Source organism: Sus scrofa, chromosome 16, assembly GCF_054392235.1.
Source record: "Sus scrofa isolate SSC_HxYL_T2T_F1_AM1 chromosome 16, Sscrofa_HxYL_maternal_Yorkshire_Landrace_v2.0, whole genome shotgun sequence".
NCBI lineage: Eukaryota > Metazoa > Chordata > Mammalia > Artiodactyla > Suidae > Sus > Sus scrofa.
The window spans coordinates 67,643,140-67,662,457 of record NC_139398.1 but is presented as its reverse complement, the minus strand read 5'-3'; the positions used below and the strand labels follow the sequence as shown (position 1 = coordinate 67,662,457).

At 52.2% G+C, this 19,318-nt stretch overlaps 1 protein-coding gene and 1 long non-coding RNA gene across 3 annotated transcripts in view; one reads left to right on the top strand and one right to left on the bottom strand.

Moving 5' to 3' along the window:
* WWC1 (WW and C2 domain containing 1) overlaps positions 1–19,318 on the top strand; it is a 176,791-nt gene that overhangs the window by 44,166 nt on the left and 113,307 nt on the right. The gene's annotated exons all lie outside the window — the stretch shown is intronic.
* On the bottom strand, positions 365–18,965 carry LOC146395644 (uncharacterized). The gene is made up of 2 exons (XR_014830895.1): positions 16,133–18,965; positions 365–4,156 (listed from the first exon to the last, which is right to left on the bottom strand). It is a non-coding gene; the product is annotated as an uncharacterized LOC146395644 (long non-coding RNA).

Below are 19,318 nucleotides of genomic sequence, written 5' to 3'. Positions count from 1 at the left end.
ATGGACAATAGGTCTTAGGGGCGGTGCTGACTGAGAAAAAGCCCTCCAGCTTAAGCACCAGGCACAAACACATCTTGCTGATGGTTTTTACTGATGCCGCCGTCAGGGAGACCCCGATTTCAATCTTCACCTCTCGTCTTAAACATCAAAAGCCTGGGATGCTTCCGATCTAAACCTGGGCTCGTGGTTTGCATCTCCTGCCGTCCAGGTAACTGGCCTCTCAAATGGGGGAGAAGATCCCTTCCTCTTCAAAAAGGTGCAGGTGTCATGTGCTGATGGAAAATGGGGTGGGGAACATGGAAAGTGTCAGTCACCAAATACACCCCTGCCAGGGTTTTGGCCAGCCAGGTCCTCCCCTGAGTCCTTTTTTTTTTTAAATTTTTTTTTTTAATATTTTCTAGGGCTGCACCTGCAGCATATGGAGGTTCCCAGGCTAGGGGTCTACTGGCCTACGCCAGAGCAACGCAGGATCCGAGTCTGCGACCTACACCACAGCTCACGGCAGCGCCAGATCCTTAACCCACTGGGCGAGGCCAGGGGTTGAACCCACAACCTCATGGTTCCTAGTCAGATTCGTTAACCACTGAGCCATGATGGAAACTCTATCCCCTGAGTCCTTCTTAAGTGAGCCATGAAGACCTGGCCGTTCACCTGGAGGTTTAAGAAAGCCCTTGTCATCGCTTGCTGGCAGCGTTTGTACCCACCCCTTTTGGCCAGGTGAGCGCTGAGTAGGTGTTTTCAGCGGACCGAGCTCACCCTGTGCTTTTGTAGCCCGGCTGCTTCCTGCCCGGGGCCAGCGGACTTCAGGGCGCAGTTTGTTGCTGGTGTCAGATGCTAACCTGCGTAATGTTGCCAGGGTGCGGGGTCCAATTGCTTCTTGAGACGGGGAGTGGCCCCCTCCGCAGTTGGGAGTTTCAGTGGAGGAGGGTAGGGGTGGTGGAGGGACCTGCTGTGGGTGACTTTCAGACGTGGGGAAGATCAGACACAGCTCCCGTCCAGCTGGCCTGGTTTTCTTCTGAATTGTGTGCAGCAGAGGAAGAGAGAGGGAGGGCATCCAGATCAGGATTTGATTCAAAAACCGGGCCACGTGCAGCTGGGCAGACACTTGGCTGGGTCCGAGTCACAGTGTTAGGGGATTCGGGTGTGTGGGGTCGGGTGGTATATCTTAAACCACCCGCAAAACACGGACTCGGGTTTTAAGCAGTGAAATTAGCTGTGGGGTTCAATTCATGCTGACAGGGTTCAAGCAGAGGGGGATTCCTGTGGGCTTCATGGAGGTGCTGAAGGTTTTGTAGGTTTTAAAAAGGCTGAATCTAATGTGGTTGGTGGGGGGCAGAAGGGTCGTGGAAGGCATCGCTGTGCAGGAAGAGATACAGTGACTAGATTCCATTGCATGAGGAGGGCGTTCTTGGAAGGGGAGGGAACCCAAGAGGGTAGGTGAGGAAAGGCCTTGGAGACCCAGCTAAGCCACCAGGGAATCCTGAGCTGAGAATGAGAGGATACGAAGAGCGGCCGAGAACAAACCGCATTGCGTGTGGATTGAGGGCGCTGCCATGGGCTCCTGAGCATGTGGGCACCCTCTGTCTGGGCAGGGGGCTTATTCAGGTGCCTGCTGCCAAGTACCCGTGTCCAGGCCCAGGCAGGGAGCAAAGGGCATTTTCAACTCCAGTGTTAAGCAATTCCTTCCTGTTTATACCCTCCAAGGAATGACTGGCACCCAGAAGCTTGGCATCCTTGTCCTATAACCATGGCCCCAGCTCAAAGCTCCCACCAGGGACTCTGCAGGCACTTCCTAGGGGACGGATGAGGCTCCCACCCCAGACTCCCCCAACTCTAATCCCCTCTTCCATTTTCATGAACCCAAAGTCATGGTTTTGAAGGTCATGAGTCCCCTTGCTAGGGGACACAGAAATCCCTTCTCGATGGAGGGACCTCACATTGATCAAGTGCTATGGCATGCCCCGCACTTGACTTTGTTCATGACAGCCTTGTGTTTTGAGTCTTCACCCTGAAGCAGGCCCTCCACTGACTGTATCGCTCACGTTCTCTCACATGCTTTTCACAACAGCTGTGAGTGTTGAGCCCCATTTTATGGATAAGGAAAACTGAGTCTCAAAGGGGGAAGTAACTCTCTCAAGGTCATGGAGCCACGCTGAGTGTCGGCAGCCGCACCCCGCTGGTTGCAAAGATGTGGGGGACCCGGGACGGTTCTTCCTCATGCTCAGAGGTTCAGACCTCAGAGGTCTTCCCCAGCAGCCCTGTGGAAAACATGGTTCCTCCTGTGGCTCAGTTAGGAACTGGAGAAAATGCTGCAACCTCTGCCCATAACCGACAGGGAACAAGCCTGGTTTGCAAGGCCACTTTGAATTTGAATGAGCACTCCCCTGCTACTTATGTTCCACCTAGGACCGTCATGATAATGCAGGGGACATGTCTTCATTACCATGGCCCTGCTCACAGACTTTCTGTGAAAGGAAAGGAGATGTGTTTGGGTATTTTAACGCAGTTCTTACAGATAATTTCTCAAAGGCCTTCCCTGGCCTGAAGAACTGGTCACTAGCCTGTAGAATTTTTATTTGTCCTTGTAAGCTTGAGGGAGCCAGGTCTCCCTGGGGAAAGAATATCACTTTAGAGCTGAGTTCCAGTCCTAAAGCTGCCACCCAGGCGTTAGGGCGCCTCAGACACGTTCTTTTGATCAGAACCTCCGTTTGCTCACCTGTCACACCTGACTGTTACTTTGCCTGCAGAATTTTCCTTTCCAGGTGAGCTAGGAGAAGGGAACTGAGGATCGTAAACTACAAAGGAGGTACACATGTGTGGAGGAACAGCACATCCAGTTTCCTTCATTCCTGGAGTTTTTGAAAGCATCCGATGAGACAGTGGACGGGAGAGTTCTTTGAAGAGTGAGAAGCTCTCTGCATCCCTAGGGCAATGGTGTTATTGCTCACCCCTTAGTGATGGGTCTCCCAGAGCAGAAAGGAGGGAGGGCTTGACAAAGCAGTGGAGAGTCCGTATTCCAAAGAGGGATTTCTTTGGGGGGAAGGGTCTTTTTAAGGCTGCATCCGCGAGGCGTATGGAAGTTCCCAGGCTAGGGGTGGAATCAGAGCCAGAGCTGCTGACCTACACCCCAGCCACAGCAACACCGGATCCCAGCCACATCTGCGACCTACACCACAGCTCACAGCAACGCTGGATCCTTAACCCACTAAGCGAGGCCAGGGATCGAACCCTTGTCCTCATGGATACTAGTTGGGTTCGCTACCACTGAGCCACAACGGGAACTCCCCAAGGAGGGATTTTATTTAGAAGAAAAACTACTTAAATAGAGGTCGAATTTATAGCAGCTATTGGGAAAAAACATTTTATTAGGGCTGTATTTTGGGAAACAATTGAACGCTTGGGCAATGAGTGGGTTTTATGTGGCGTTTAGCAAAATTTAAGCAGTAGTCGCAACTGCGCCCCCATTCTTAGCACACATAAAGTGCTGATTTATTTTTCGCGTAATTATTTGGATGCGGTGAACAGTAGCCGTCGGGGACCCCTTTCTCAGTTGGCTTTCCCAGCAGACTCATAAGGAAGGTCATTTTTGTCAGATACTGGAGAGAGCTTCACGTTTCCTGAGGGCCTCCTCAGGTCCCTGTCGTCACTGAAGCTGTGTGTTGAAGGATCTGTTGTCTCCGGCAGGCGGGTCTTTTCAGTCCGACACGCCTTCCCGTGATTTGAGTTGTTCTTCAGCGTCGCTTTCACTGACCTCACGACATCGTGCATCACTGAGAACACTAGTTATTTCCCCTTTGCGTGGCGTGCACGCGACTTGCATCACTTTGTCAACCCCTCCGCCATCCCAGCACCGCCTGAGGCTGTTGACTTGAAATGTAAAGGGACTGGGTGTCCACTGGTGTTAAATGGGGAGTAATATTCGTGTAGGCACTGGTTTCATTTCATGGGTTAAATTTTCAGATCGTGATGCGTCTTGCTTCCCAAACTGGTCTTCTGCGTACAGGGAGATAATAAATATCCAGAGTTTTCCCTGATTAAGAACACAGGCTCTGCTGTCAGAGCACTGGGCTGGCGGGCTGGCTGGCTTTCTTTCTTTCTGTCTGTCTGTCTGTCTGTCTTTTTAGGGCCGAACCCATGGCATATGGAAATTCTCAGGCTAAGAGTCGAATCAGAGCTGTGGCCGCTGACCTCCACCAGAGCCACAGCAACTCGGGATTGGAGCCTTATCTGCGACCTACTCCACAGCTCACAGCAACGCTGGATCCTTAACCCACTGAGTGAGGCCAGGGATCGAACCTGCGTCCTCATGGATACTAGTCAGATTCGTTTCTGCTGAGCCACGATGGAAACTCCAGCACTGGGGTTTCAATCTCAGCATCTACTTGAACGATCTGTATGACCCTTGACAAGATTGTTAAATGATCAGAGTCTCAGTTTTTCCCGCCTGTATCTAAGGGACCTAAGCCACGGGGGTCTTAAGACGAAACAGAATAGTTGACGTAAAGAACTTGGTTCAATGCCTGGAATTTCGTGTTAATTTTTATTCTTTTTTTTTTTTTTTTTTTTTTTTTTGTCTTTTTAGGGCGGTACCTGCAGCATATGGAGGTTCCCAGGCTAGGCGTTTAATCTGAGCTGTTGCTGCCGGCCTGCACCAGAGCCATAGCAATGCCAGATCCAAGCCATGTCTGTGACCTACACCACAGCCCACGGCAATGCTGGATCCTTAACCCACTGAGGGAAGCCAAGGATCGAACCGGCAAGCTCATGGTTCCTAGTGGGATTCGTTTCTGCTGAGCCACGATGGGAACTCCTGTTAATTGTTATTCATATCAAGTGTCATTATTCATGGTTTTTTATAGTTTTTTTTTTTTTTTTTTACTCATCTATGGCCCAGTTTTGTGTGCAGCTGCAGGTCACAAACTTCGTGCCACTGCACATCCAAGTCCAAGGTCTAAAATAAACAAGGCCACCAGCAGGAAGGAGAACCACGTCAAGGTTGGGGACAAGAATGTCGCCAGCATCCAGGACTTTGTGTGTGGGGAGAGGCTCTACCGAGCACCCTCTTGGCAGGGGAAAAGGACGAGCCTGTGTCTTAATGGAGCGCAACGGCCAAGGGAGGCACACACCTTGTAGAGCACTGGGCCAGGATGCAGAGCCCTGGCTCCCCAGGTGCCGGGAGCTGACTGCTTCCTGAGCCTAATCAGGTGCTTTGTGAGAAGCCAGGTAAGAAGTAAGAAGCCAAGAGGCAAAGGACATGGCAAAGGCAAGTTCTTGCAGACCAGTATCAGCAGGACTAGCGTTAGGCCAGGAATCTTGCCTTTTGGCGGTTCAAAAACACCGTAGAGAGACAGCACACGCGTGCACCTGCTAGGCATGCCTGAGTCCTTGTTGGAGAATAAATGTGTGCAGCATAAATACCTCCTGCTTTGCTCTGAGCAGAGGAATTTGGCTGGGCCACTGTTGAGAAACCTGTGCAACTCGTTAGTATTAGTTAAAAAGTAAAAGCTGGGGACCTCCCAGGGCCGAAGCGTGCTATGCTTTTTTGAGTGATTGTGCCCCCACATTGGTGGTCGTTTAGACGTGATTGCCAAACATGCCTTATTTTGAATGCAGCAGTGTGTATTTGGGTTGCGGTAAAGCAATTTGAGTACGTGCCATGGGGTCACGTCAGGCGCTATGGTCTCTCCCAGCCCCCAGATGCTTCCTTTTGATTTGGGGGCACTGGGCAAACATTCGGAGGGTCTCTTGGGCCTCGCCGGGGGTGGGGGAGAACTGAGCAGAGTAGAAATAGGCATCGTTTCCCTAGTGTAAGAAAATCATTCGCAGTCTGTGCCACTGGGCTTGTACTCAGGTTCTCCTTCCTTTCCTAATGGGGTCCTCTGAAATCACCCCCTCCACCACCCCCGGCATTGGCAACAACCTTCAGGAGTTCCCGTGGTGGCTCAGCGGTAACAAACCCCACTAGCATTCATGAGGACGAGGGTTCAATCCCTGGTCTCACTCAGTGGGTTAAGGATCTGGCATTGCCATGAGCTATGGTTAGATGACTGACGAAGCTCAAATCCTCCCTTGCTGTGGCTGTGGTGTCGGCTGGCAGCTGTAGCCCTGATTTGCCCTTAATCTGGAAACTTCCATATGCTGCAGGTATGGCCCTAAAAAAAACAGAAGGGGGAAAAAAAAGCCTTCAATCCACTGGACCACCCCTGGAGTGACAAGGGTCCTCCCCAGGGGTCAAGGCCAGGGTCTGTCCCGGTCAACTCCAAAGACTTTGGTGCACTGGGGTGGGCATTGTTTCCCAGGGTCTGGCATGTAAGGAATTTCTGATTTAATGGGCTTGGGCCACAGGCCCTCCAGGGCAGACCCCAGGGGAGAAGCCATTCCACTGAGGACTGTTTGTTCAGCCCACCACTCTGGGGTCCCTTCCCAGCTTCCCATTGGCCTCCCTCCGTGCTCACCCCTGCCTCATCTGGAGAGGGAACTTGAAGTCGTGTGCCCAGATCCCAGTAGCTCCTCCAGGGTCCCCTTCCACCTTGTGTTGAGATGCTGGTGACAAGATGCTGTGGTGTCCTTTCACTTCGCTGGCACCTGGTGGTGGGTCCCCCTGCTAAAATGAAACTAAAACCCCGTTTTTGCCCATCGGTCATCTTGTGTCCTGATCTGAACACTGGCCCCCTTTTCCCCAAGCCTACCCTCCCCTCGGGTGTCGGGACAGGGAACTGAAGAAAGAGCAGAGGAATGCAGGTGGCGGATCCCTTTCGTGTGTTGGCCTAGGTGAAATCTGATGACGAGTTTAAGTCACTGCCAAGCGAAGTCAGTCCAAAAACACAAACCCCTGTATGTGTGTAGTCCTCATACACGCCAGACATCATTCTGTGCCCTGGCCCCTGGGGATACGGCAGGGGTCTGAACAGTCCCGCTGACTGCCTCGGGGAGGTCGCCATCTACAGGGACCGATTGTAAGTCATGCAGCGAAGGCGGGAACTGGGGTGGATGGTCGGAGGAGTGGTGTTCAGGTGATGGTGACTGAGCCAGCCCCCATCCCTTGCAAACAGGTAGCAAGCCTGAGCGCCTTTCCCCTCATGAGCTCGGTCTTCCTGAGCTGCATTTGACAAGTGGGGGCTGGAGGTGCAGCATCGAGGGATGAAATGATGCGTGCAGGGCTGGTCCTGAGCAGAGGAAATGCGCGGCTCTGAGCGGGAGTTGCAGGGAAGAGGGCGGCAGGGGGCGGGGGGAGGGGGGCACAGGGTAAGCGGGGAGGGTGCAGCTCAGGGAGACCCTCCCCCTCTCTCCTGTTCTCCTGCCAAGGAGGGGCACGTCCCCAGGATGTTTGCAGGCTTTATTCCGCCTGGGCACTTACCCAGGCTCCTTTAATCCACGGCCGGATGGGAAGAGCTGCTGGCACTGCTGGCAGAGGGAAGGGCCACAGGGCTTTGTCCCTCTCCTGGAGCGCACCTCGCAGCAAGTTCCGGGGTGGGGTGGGAGCTTGGCCCGGAGCACAGGCCTGCCTTTATCCCGCCTCCACATGGGATGGCCAGAGCCAACCTGCCGGCTGCAGAGACGGCCATCACAAACAAGGGCTCCTGCAAGGAAGAAACGCGGAGGCTCCCTGCCGAGAGCTGGACGCGGGAAGGATCACGGCATAGTTGCCTGGTTAGGGTCCACTTGGGAAGCACAAAGGAAGATAGACGTGATCCACCTGGGAAAGGGCCTTCCTGAATGGGGCCTGGACGGATTTGCCTGGGGCGGGGCCGGGGCTGAACAGTCCCCAGCTACAGTCCAGGCTCTTTGCTGGCGGACGTGGGCAGAAAGGAGCTTCTCTCCTGATGAAAAAGGTCCCGAGTAGTCCAAAAATGGCAATAGCTAACAGGCCTCGGCTGCTTTCTACGTGCCAGACGTGACGCCCGATGTTGTCCGCACACTGGCCTGTCCATCTCCTGATATTCCTGTGAGGTGGGGGCCGCTGTTAGCCCCATTTGACAGAGGAGCAAACTGAGGCACAGCGAGGTTAGCGGACATGCCCAAGGGTCTAGAACTGGTAAGTGGAGGAGTAAGGTGGGTTCTCCTCCCCCCGTGGCTAAGTCACTTTCCCTTCCCATCTCCACCATGAGCTGACGGGATTTCTAAAAGCCTTGTCACTCCCGGAGCCCCAGGATCGTGTCGCAGGACTTGGAAGGTCATTCCGTCACAGAAGGGCAGGTGCTCTTGGGCACCTGGGTTTCTGACACCCTCGCGCAGTTGTCCCCGGGCACCCCTCTCTCTGAGCCAGCCCCCTGAAATCGCCTGTATGCAGCATCTCCTACCTTACAAATCTAGGGAGATTTTTGGTTTGGTTTTCTTTTGTCGTAAATGTTTTCCAACATTTAGCACAAGGACAACCCTCTCCACACACCTTTTCCTCTTCCCTGTTAAAGCTTTCTGCCCCCTGTCTCACTGTGTGGGATCCAGACGTGGCCAAGCAGCCTTGCCTTGAGCACAGCCCTGCAGGCAGGCATTACCAGCCCTCTAAGAGTTATTGAGCACCCGGCACCAGGCTTGCCCAAGGTCACTGGGTCCATGAGTGGACTTACCTCCTGGTCTGCGCTTAGGCTCGTGGCAGGTGCGCAAGGAGTGCGACTCTCTTTCCCCCTCTTTAAACTGGCTCTTCTTCCCTTTGCTTCGGTTTGCAGACAGAAGGCAGAGCAGGGCTGGCAGCAGGGTTGAATGCCTCTGGCCCACTGGGCCGGCATCTCCCAAACCCTCCTGCTTCTGGAAGAGTTGGTCTGGACCAGCAGCTCCACCAGCCCCGGCTCGCTGAGCAAAAGCAGCCTTCCCAGTGCTTTGGTGTCCTCAGAGCAGAGCTCAGCATTTCACCCGGCAGAAAGGGTAGTGATCCCACCTTGCAGGGCCTTCAAATGTGAGCGCTCCCCTGTGCCGCCTAAAACACCCACTTCACCTGCCATCCCCAGGCCGATCCTCTAGGAGGCCCTGGCCCTCGGCCACATGGAAAACTCAGTACCAGAGGGGAGATTGGATACATGCTGGGAACATGCACGAGAAGTCGCTCTTGGCTCCAGGGCTCCTGTGATGACATCAGGACTTGGGTTCTCTCCATCTCCTGACTCTACCTGCTGCCCCGTTGGTGTCACTCTCAGTTTCCATGTGATAGGCTTGGAGGATTCAAGACAGGTGCAGAAAAGGTCTCTTTCCTTTGTGCCTCAGACAGAAGTCCTGGGCTCGATGCTCCCTGATCCGTACTGGGTCACTTGCCTGTCCCTGAATCAGAAGCCAGGGTTCAGGGATGTAGAGTGACATTTGGTCGGGCCCACATCCAATGCCCATCTCCAGAGCCGAGGTGAAGTCAACTCCCAGCCAAAGCACATGGACCGAGCATCCTGGAGAGGTATTTCCCCGGGAAATTGGCAATTCCTGATTGAACGGGTACCTGGCAGCAAAACCCCAACAACTGTCCTTCACACCTTCCCCTGCTGTCCCCAGGGTCCAGTCCCGGTGGAGGCTGCCCACCTGGGCCAGGTGGGCACCTGGACAGAAGGCGAAGGCTCCTCTTCTGGACTGACTTCCCCACGTCCCCTGGGGTCCCTACTTGCCAGCAGTGCTGTATTTTTCTCCACTCAGAGATGAAGGGTATCTGGCCAAGGGCAGGACAGGGGGCAGGGGATCGGAGGAGAGCCTGTCATTGCCATTATCAAGATCACTTATCCATTCACTCATTCTTCTGCTCATCAAATTACTCAGTGCATGTTTATTACCGTCTAAGTCATTGCAGGCCATGGTTATATTGGGGTTTCTCAAACTTTGGTCATTGGAGCTCCCTCTTCCCAACTTGTCATTCAGGCATTGGAGTCCCTTCATCTCAATTTTCTAAAGCCAATAGAAGAACAATGATGTTATCAATCCCTAGCTGATGGGTCTGAGCTGGGGGCGGGGTCTGATCTCCTTTTTTTTTAGGCTGCACCTGCAGCACGTAGAAATTCCTGGGCCAGGGATCGAACCCGCACCGCAGTTGCTACCTGCACCATAGCTGTGGCAATGCCAGATCCTTAATCTGCTGCATCACAAGGGAACATCCCGGAGTTCCCGTCGTGGCGCAGTGGTTAACGAATCCGACTAGGAACCATGAGGTTGCGGGTTCGATCCCTGCCCTTGCTCAGTGGGTTAAGGATCCGGCGTTGCCGTGAGCTGTGGTGTAGGTTGCAGACGCGGCTCGGATCCCGCGTTGCTGTGGCTCTGGCGTAGGCCGGTGGCTACAGCTCCAATTCAACCCCTAGCCTGGGAACCTCCATATGCCGCGGGAGTGGTCCAAGAAATAGCAACAATAACAACAACAACAACAAAAAAGACAAAAGACAAAAAAAAAAAAAAAAAAAAAAGCAAGGGAACATCCCTGTTCTCTCTTTATTAAAAGGGGAGCCCGGCAGATGTGGGAGGTGTTCAAGACACTATATCACCAGACCAAGGCTCTGTTCATTGAATCTGAAAAGCTGAAGGGAGACTGAAAGGGAATCTTTCTTTCTCCCTGAAAGATTCACGAACTACTCCTGCCTTGTATGTTTGCCACATCAAGTTATCCTGTGTGCCCCCCAAAAGCATCAGATACACATAGGAAAGGTACAATGTTGTAGGAATCCAACCAAGATGTTGCCTCGCACCAAGTTCCACTCTAGTAGGAGAGACAAGAACAGGACACAAATGAAAATGCTACGAGGCAGGACAGAAGGGGGCTTAGACCAGGTGCCGTGGGAGATCAAAAGGGGGTACTGGACTAGGGGCAGGGCATCGCAGGCAGGCGGGAAGCACGGGGAAAGCAGGGGAGCTGGGCTGTTTGGAGAAGAGCGCCGAGGCCAGCCCACGGCCAAGTGCCACTCGCCCCCTCAGATGTCCTGGTGATACTCAGATCCTGATGGTGATGAGTCAACTCTCCACTCAAAACTGGGGCTGGGTCACCTGCTCGTGACTTGCTTCCCACCCAGGACACCCCGGTTTGCTCCGCATCCTCTGCTCGACTGTCCTAGAAGGGCAGTGGTGGCGTTGAAGGATCCCCACATGGATTTAGAGTCCAGAGCTGCTCCTTTCCAGCTCCCGGTCCCACGTCCCTGTGAATTGGCAGTTATCCAGGTACCCACTTCGGAGGGTAGATGGAGGTGTAAAATGGGGCAGTGCCCACAGAGAGCTGAGACCACAGCCTGGCACAGGCAAGAGTTCCGCACACGTTAACAGACATGCTTTGGAAAGTGTTCTGCGCCCACTTACGGAGCGCTTACAGTGGAGACACAGTTGGCTTCCTATCCCCGTTGCCTCCCGACTCTGTGACTCTAAGTTAACCTCCCAGAGCCTCGGTTTCATCATCTGAAAAACGGGATACCCAGTCAAGCGTCAAGCAAGGAAATAGCATTTACCATGAACCACACGGAATACCCTTGGCAGGTAATTCCTTTGCCTGAGTGGCATCAGCTATGCTCTGGGTTTAGCTGGCATTTATGCAAGTATCATTCATTGAGCTCCAGCTTGGTTTCCGAGCTTTCCATCCTTTTTTTTTTCTGGTTGTCGGAATAACCTTGCAAGGCATTATTGGGGTTTTTTTGCCCTGATATACTCATTGGTGGTTAAGAGCACAGAACCCACTGGCTTGGGTTCAGTCTCCAGCTCTGCTGCTTTCCTGCTTGTAAGGCCTCTGAGCAACTGGCTCTACCTCTTTATCCCTCAGTTTCCCTCTGAGGGATAATAATCGTTAACAATACAAAAAGCATCTTCTGTGGTATATATACACTATGGAATACTATTGAGCCATAAAAAACAAAATAATGCCATTTGCAGCAACATGGGTGGAGCTAGAGACTCTCATTCTGAGTGAAGTAAGTCAGAAAGCAAAAGACAAATACCATATGATATCGCTTATATCTGGAATCTAATATACAGCACAAATGAACCTCTCCATGGAAAAGAAAATCACGGACATGGAGAACAGACCTGTGGTTGCCAAGAAGGAGGGGGAGGGAGTGGGATGGATTGGGAATTTGGGGTTAACAGATGCAAACTATTGCCTTTGGAATGGATAAGCAGTGAGATCCTGCTGTAGAGCACTGGGAACTGTATCTAGTCACTTGTGATGGAGCATGATAATGTGAGAAAAAAGAATATATACATGTATTTGTAACTGGGTCACCTTACTGTACAGTAGAAAATTGACAGAACTCTGTAAACCAGCTCTAATGAAGAAATAAAAATCATTATTTAAAAAAAATAGCATCTTTTCAGAGGATTACTGGGAGACCTAAACTGAGTTCAGACTTGTAGCTCTTAGATCAGTGCTTGCCAAATTGTAATGCTCTAAACATGAGCGTGCTCATTATTATTATTATTAATGAGGTGAAGTTATTTACCCGCTCAGACTTGAACCCAGACCTGTGTATTCCAACACCCACATCCCCTCCACTCCACCAGCAGCCTCTCTCCCATCTGGAAACCCTTCTGGGGACCCAGACAGCCCCTCCCAGCTGCCTCCCATCCCCAGGGCACCCCAGGCTCCCCTCTGCACACATGCTCACTTCCCTCTCCCGCCTTTTCTAAAAAGAGGCCACCACGGACCATTTCCCCGCCTTCCCAGGCCTCCCTGGAGTAGCACCGTGACCAGCCTGGCTCTTCCTTCCAGAACTTGCTCCCAGAGCCTGCTGTAGTCTTTGCCCTTTGCATGTCAAGTTCTTAAGAGACAAGATGCTATTGATGTGCAAACATGCAACAGCCTTGTTCCTGGTATGACCAGACCTGCTCTGACCTTGCCGAGTCCGTCTGCCCCAAAGAATTAGGGTTGCTGCTCCTCCCCTACCTAAGCCTCCAGGGCGTCCAGCACCCTTGGCCTGGACTGTGGTTTGGAGGCTGATCCTCCGTAGCTGTGTGCCTTCCAGCCACTCGCAGCCCCTCCCCAGGCCTTGTTTCCTCTGCTGCACGCGCCTGGTGGTGGAGGTTGAAGACACACCGTGTTATTTACAGGTGTTTATTCGAACAAGTGCTGCCCTTCAGCACCCAGGCTACTTCCTGCTTCCTTTTGGGAGCCTCCCTGGAGCAGGCAGCCCACAGGGCTCTCCTGTCTTTGAATCTTGTGGCCCCCTTCATCCACGTTTCATTGTGCACAATGTCTTCATTGTCCTCAGGCCTCTCTGTATATGATCATGTGTGAATGACTGTGTTTGTGTGTTTATTTCCAGCTGGTTGTAAGCGCATATCTAGTATTCAGTGCTGTGCGCATAATAACTCTCTGAAAGATATTTGTTCATTAGCTCAGCCGCCTTCGAAATGAATGTCTTTTTAATCTTTTCAATATCAAGGCTGTTGAGCAGACGTAAAATCAGGGTTCATTGTTAATCCATTCACATTGGTCTTCTTGCTCTCTAAGGAGAAGCAATGTTTCAACTATCTGGGTACATTTCTGAAATATATGTTAGCTTACTTTGGAAAAAAAAAAAATTCTTTTCTCCATTCTGCCTTTTTCAGGAGCCCAGGGTATGCCTAGCGTGAGGAGTGTCCTAGGAACAAAAATAAATCATTATTCCCACTGGGTCCAGGGTCTGACTTCTACCAGTTTGCAGAGAGAGGTTTCTGGAGGCCCAGGTAGTTCCCTCCACCGACAAGTTTCTCCTTCCTGGGCCTGTTCTGGCCCCCTCAGTTCAACATCTTCCCAAAGAGAGGTCTCGAGGCCTGTTCTTGGGTAGTTTCCAGTTGGCTGAGGGATGTGGAGGGCCTTGAAGTTCCAGGGTGAAGCTGTAACACACCCCGGAATGGGGCCGTGTGCTCCATTCCCCCAAAACTCTGTAGGAGTCTGGTGCTGGCTTTGTGTTGGGCTCGGGGGCTGTGCCTTGGGAGGGAGGGGAAAGGAAAACAGAGATGAGAAAAAACACCAAGCCAGGAGTTCCCATTGTGGCTCAGAGGGTTAAGAGTCTAGCCAGTATCCATGAGGCCATAGGTCGATCCCTGGCCTCGCTCAGTGGGTTAAGGATCCGGCGTTGCTGTGACTGTGGTGTAGGTCGCAGCTGCGGCTGGGATCCCGCATTGCTGTGGCTGTGGTGTAGGCCAGCAGCTGGAGCTCCGGTTTGACCCCTAGCCTGGGAACCTCCATATGCCGCAGGTGCAACCCTAAAAGAAAAGAAAGAAAGAAACTCCTGGCCTCTCCCTTTGGAGAGGAAAGGGTGCTCAAAAGTCGTCTGTTGTATTCATTCAGCAGAGAGTAGGAGCATCCACTAACCCTGGGCTCTGTCGTAGGGAGACTGTGGCGAGCCAGGCAGAATGGCTCTGTTTGAGGAGGACAGACAGATGGACAGTCACCATGCCCACACACATACACAGTAATAGAAAGTACTGGGAGGGCCCGCTCAAGCCGGGCTGCCTCAAAAGGCCCCTTAGAGATGGCACTGCCGCTGACGGATGGGAAGAAAGCGTGGTAGAAGCTATGGATGGATGCGTGGGCTGGAACGGGTAGCCTTGTCCCGAGCAGGGGGCACTGCATGAGGTAGGAGTGAGGTTGAGGTCGGGTTCGGGGCTGGGCCACCACCAAAAGTTTGGATTTCCTTCTGGTTTTGGTGGCAAGACTTTGAAAGGATCGAAGCAGGAGAGTGACGAGATGAGATGTATTCGGAGTTTTTCCAGGAGGAGGCAGATGAGCCCTGAAAGCCAACAGCTGGAGGAGTGAGGAGGGGGGCTGCGAAGTGGGGAGGGCGGGCGGGGCTGGGAGCCAGAGAATAGAGAGAAGGAGCAAGATGACAGTGGTTGCCTTGGGGACCCTGATGAGACCACATGGGAGAGGTCTCGGTGGGGGTCCAGGCCGTTGACGGGGAAAGCCTACAGCGTATTGCTTGGGAGGCTTCTTCAGGAGAAAGAGTGAGGGAAGCCAAAGAACCCACACTTCTTGTGCCCTGGGCTGTGCGGGACCGGGGTGGGGTGGGGTGAGGCAGGGAGGCTGGTGCAAGCTCTCACAGCTGGGGACCCAGGCCTCTGCGGTCCCAAGGCCCTTGCCCACTCCCCTGACCCAGTTAAGGCTCTGAACTCCTGTGTTAACCAAAGGACGTGGGTGTCAAGCAAGGGTCTTCTAAGTCGGCTGGCTGGGAGGTGCCTGGCCCACCCTAGTTGGTTTGGGAAGCCTGGGTGATGATGGAGTCAGCAGGGGCTCCAGAACGACAGAAACCTCTAGCCGGTCCACAAGGATCCTTTCCCCTCCTCGGGTGGCACCCCCTCCTCCCAGGACTCCTGAGCAGGGCTGATCTCCGAGGGCTGCGGGATGCATGTGCCAGGGGGAGTTTCGCTTCTGCGTGATGATGATTATACTCATGAGACCGACGCAGCAGTAGGGGCAGAGGCCTCGGTGGGCTACCCAGGGGGTGAGCCATCCCCAGGGGAGGGAGAAGGGGCCATTGCCACACTCCAGTTATCAGCTGGGAATGAGGGGGAGACCCACCGGGACACTTGCGGGTGGAGGGGACCGAGCGGTGGGCCAGGACTCCCAGGGCCCATGTCCCATCCTGGCACAAACCAGGGAGCCAGGAGCCCTGTTGGTTTCGGAGCGTCTCTGAGTGTTGGTTTGCTCGTTTGTCAAATGAGGGAGGAATTGAGACGGTCCTGCTGCTGCTGCTGTGATGGTTGTTTGAGAGTCAGGTATGGTCAAGAATGCAAAAGCACTTTGAGGCCCTGGTGACACATATCTCTTCTTTGGGTCAAGCAAAACTTGGGACATAGAAGGCCTAGCTGTGACCCCTGATGGGCATGCCAGCGAGCTGTTTCTTCCTGTGCTTGCTTTTTTGTGAGTACATGTATTTATTCAGTGAACATTCACTTCGACTCTGCTCATATAAGATGCTGAGGTGACAGCAATGAATAAGATCAGGTCTTCATGAAACAGGAGGTGACCGACATAGAAACAAATAATGAAAGTACATATGTTTAAACAAACAAACAAACAAACAAACAGGAAAGGAGTTCCCGTCGTGGCTCAGTGGTTAAACAAATCCGACTAGGAACCATGAGGTTGCGGGTTCGATCCCTGGCCTTGCTCAGTGGGTTAAGGATCCGGTGTTGCCATGAGCTGTGGTGTAGGTTGCAGACATGGCTCAGATCCTGCGTTGCTGTGGCTCTGGTGGAGGCCGGCGGCCACAGCTCTGATTCAACTCCTAGCCTGGGAATCTCCATATGCTGTAGGAGCAGCCCGAGAAATGGCAAAAAGACAAAAAAAAAAAAAAAAAAAGGAAAGAGAGAAAGGGAAGGAGGCAGGGAGGAAGGAGGGAGGGAAGAAAGGCAAGAAGGAAGAAGGGAGGAAGGAAAGAAGGAAGGATGGAGAGAGGGAGGAAGGAGGGGTGGAGGGAGGGAGGAATGTTCTGGGCAGAAGGAGCAGTGAAGGGGCGAAGGCACGGAGCACATGAAGTAACTAACCTGCAGTTTGCATCGAGTGACCTTGGAGCTGTACCCTTTCCAGGAGCAGCAGGAAGCTGCCCCATGTTTCTTAGGCCAGCAGATTCTCAGAGCAGAGATTGGGGGGAGCGTTATCTTAACATCTCCCCTGCCGTGTATTGGAACTGTGGTCTCCCACAGTTTGTGTACTGACAGGCCAGTCTCATCTCTATCACCTTTCTCTTTGGCACACAAAATATTCCACATTGCCCCATTTATGACTGTCCGCTTGTAACTCCTCCAGCAAAACCTAATGGGTCGTCATTTCGAGTGGTTGGTAATGGGTTTTTTTTCCTTCCCCCAGGCTCTTCATGCCCAGATGTCCGTAGGGAGAGTATCTAGTAATTTTCATGTCTCCTCAAGGCTTTTCACATCAGTCTCTAGACAAGCTCCCAAGCTGGTCCTTTCTGGGGTCCCAGGCTTTAGGGAGGAGACCCAGGGGGGCAGGCAGCCTCTGTTCCTCTCCTGGCAGCTGGACCAGGGCCATGCTGGGGGCCTCCCTGGACTCCACGCTGCTTCGTGGCCCCACTTCTATGTAACTACTCTTTATGTTTGTTTTCTTTCAATATTTTAATGCTTTTGAGTTCACTTTGAATTTCAAGTGCCTCGAATCTTTCTATAGAAGGAAAATGAGGATTCATTTTAGAATGACTTTTTGATGAAGGGCGCACAAGAGGTTCTGGATAGAAGGACTGAAGTTGGGTTGAAAAAAGCTACTTTGTATTTTTAGGTGTTTTTAGTCTCATTTCTGGTTATGAAAGCAGCACAAACAAACGAACAAACAAACAGACCTGAACCTCCTCCCCGCCAGTGAAAGGCAAACACTGTCAACATTTTGGCGTTTCTCCTTATAGTCCTTTTCCCTTTTCCTTGCAAGCAGGTATGATTATGCTGCATGCACACTTTTGTGTCCTGCTTTTTACATTTCTTTTCAACTCTGGAATATAAGCCTTCTCCCTTCTCTCAATCGAATGCTTCCTGAGCATACATTTCAAACAGTTGCATCAAATGATTATAACCGTAGTTTACAGATATTGAGGCCATGCCCACTTTTCCCCTGTGATAAATCTTCACATTTATCATCCTTGGACATCCTCGTGTATAAATCTTCCCAGCCGGAGAGGGTCAGGGCAGCAGCAAGTTGCCGATGCATTTGTCTTCAAGGCGGCGGATCAAGTTCTTGAAGCCTCTTCTCTTTTAGGAACGGGGTGCTTCTCTGACTTTTCTGTCCTTCGTCACCCAAGACTTCTGTTCCCGGGTTGGGCTCCAAGAAAGAGCATCCCTTTCATTTGACAATACACTTCTTTTTCCTTTGTCTTCTACAGCCCCCTCCCTCCTAATAAACATCCCTACTGTCCATCCCTAACATTTGTACCCAGGGCAGAAGTAGCCCCTAGTTACCCACCTTCATAGTTGAAAGCCATAGGGGATAGTGTTCCATTCCCTGGTCTTTTAGAAATTCCCTCTTCTGGGGAGTTCCTGTTGTGGCGCAGTGGTTAACGAATCCGACTAGGAACCATGAGGTTGCGGGTTCGATCCCTGGCCTTGCTCAGTGGGTTAAGGACCCGGCGTTGCCGGGAGCTGTGGTGAAAGTTGCAGACGTGGCTCGAATCCTTTGTTGCTGTGGCTCTGGCACAGGCCGGTGGCTACAGCTCCAATTCGACCCCTAGCCTGGGAACCTCCATATGCCACAGAAGCGGCCCTAGAAAAGGCAAAAAGACAACACCAACAAAAAACGAAATTCCCTCTTCTGGCCCCCCAGGTCCGTAGAGTCACTATCTCCATTCATTTTCTGAGTAGTAGCTAAGACCCGATTTCAAATCCTCAATCTACCTCTTAACAGCCACCTTGGTCAATTTCTCTCTCTCTCTCTCTAAGGAACCATTTATTCATTTGTACTATGGGATTGTAATAGAAACCATAGAACTGGATTGCTGTGAGAATTTAACGAGAGCAGTCCCTGTAAAGTACTGTGTGTCTTAGTGTTGTTTGCTAAAGGTTTTGACCTGGGTCCTCACACAGGAGCACACAACTCACCTCTGAGATGCTAGATTTTCATGACAAAATGGTACCATGGATGCCACATGTAGAAGGATTGATTGGGATGGAGTCCATCTCCCTGGATTTGTTGATGGGGAAACTGAGGCCCACAGAGGGGAAGGGCCTTGTCCAAGGTCACCTGTGTGGCTATGAGCTATGATATCACAGCGTTGTTCCTATGGCAGCAGGAGGGACCGATGGCTTTAGAGCCCTGCCACCAAACCTGTTGGACACATTCTTTATGTCCAGACCTTGGGTGGGCTCAGTGGGGGCTCAGCAAATTGTCTAGATCCCACCTGTGGCCTGGTGAGCTCCCAGAGCCATCCCGGAGCAGCTAGGAAGCTTGTGGAATATTAGAAACACTGTATAGGAGTTCCCTGATGGCCTAGTGGTTAAGGATCCAGTGTTGTCACAGCTGCGGCACGGGTTTGATCCCTGGCTCGGGAACTTGTGTGTGCCGCAGGCTCAGCCAAAAAAAAAAAAAACCGAAAACAGAAAAAGGGAAAGAAACACTGTATGTATTCTTTCCTGCACTGCACAGGTGATCTCCTGTGACTTACCCCACACACACACACCACACACACTTGTGTGACTACACACCCCTATACACACACACACACACACACACACACACACACACACTCACACCCCTTGGGAAAATTGGAAATTCAGATATTCTCCCCTGGCACAGGAGCTGAAGGTGTCTGCCAACCTGTGGGTTTCTTTTCCATGTGGCTCACCATCTGGAGTGGCCACCTGGCCTTCTTGTGGAGTGTGTGTGTGTGTGTGTGTGTGTGTGTGTGTGTGTGCGCGCGTGCACGTGCTCAGGCACCCATGTCCCAGGGCCAGGGTA